Here is a 906-nt window from a genome sequence, read left to right as displayed (position 1 = left end):
GTACATGCCAGCAACCTTGTCCTTTCACAAAGATGTTCTTTTCCTCTACTTCCCTCTTCAGTATATTGACTTGGAGGCACCAGTGCTATTCTACATCAACCCAGGCTCCATCAAGATCCAGTATTCTCTGTCTAAAGCTTTGACACATTTGTCATAACAGCTAAGGTTGAGGAATGGAGTTGAAACACTTTCACAAGGCTTGTTATGACTCCCAGGGCTTCTGTGTAGTCCTCTTAACATGCTTTGTTCCATCCTTCTCATCAAACATGAGTACCAGCTGCTTCCCCTTGCACAGTGTGAGGCAGAGAAGCAGGAGCCTTTGAGCTCCTGTCCCAGTCTACAGATCATTAGAGCAGTGGATATTGTTCTGTACATCAAACCCTTCATGCCAACTTCTAAATGAGGAAGAAAGGCGGGAATGATAACAATGAACTATCTGTGCCCCTTTTAGTACAGGTGCCCTTTTAATGAAGATGCCTCCTTTTAATAAAACCTAGAGAGAATGCCACAGCTTAAGATCATGTGGCAAAGGGGACTGGGACACAGGTAATAAGGCAGAGAATGGCCAGGGAAAATGAAGGGGTTCAGGGACTCAAGACAATAAAGACTATTTACTTGGTTTCCTGGGCATGTTATCCTGCTGTTCTGTCCCCCACTAAGATCTATAGATCTGTGACTCTTTAGAAGTCTTCAGATAGCTCCCACTGTTTTCTAAAGTTTAAATATCAAAAACTGATGGGACCTGAGTTAGTATGGAGACATCTGGGGGTGGATGTGTCTGTAAAGAGACAAACATACTGACAAAGCACATCCTCCAAGGGTCTTCCTCTCAAAGCGCAAAGCATCATATAGATTTGATCTAATTATCCTTCCCCCGGTCTTTTTTTTCTTTCTTTCTTTCTTTCT

This window comes from Octodon degus, unplaced genomic scaffold (assembly GCF_000260255.1).
Source record: "Octodon degus isolate 3935 unplaced genomic scaffold, OctDeg1.0 scaffold00166, whole genome shotgun sequence".
Taxonomy (NCBI): Eukaryota; Metazoa; Chordata; class Mammalia; order Rodentia; family Octodontidae; genus Octodon; species Octodon degus.
This window is presented reverse-complemented; position numbering follows the sequence as displayed.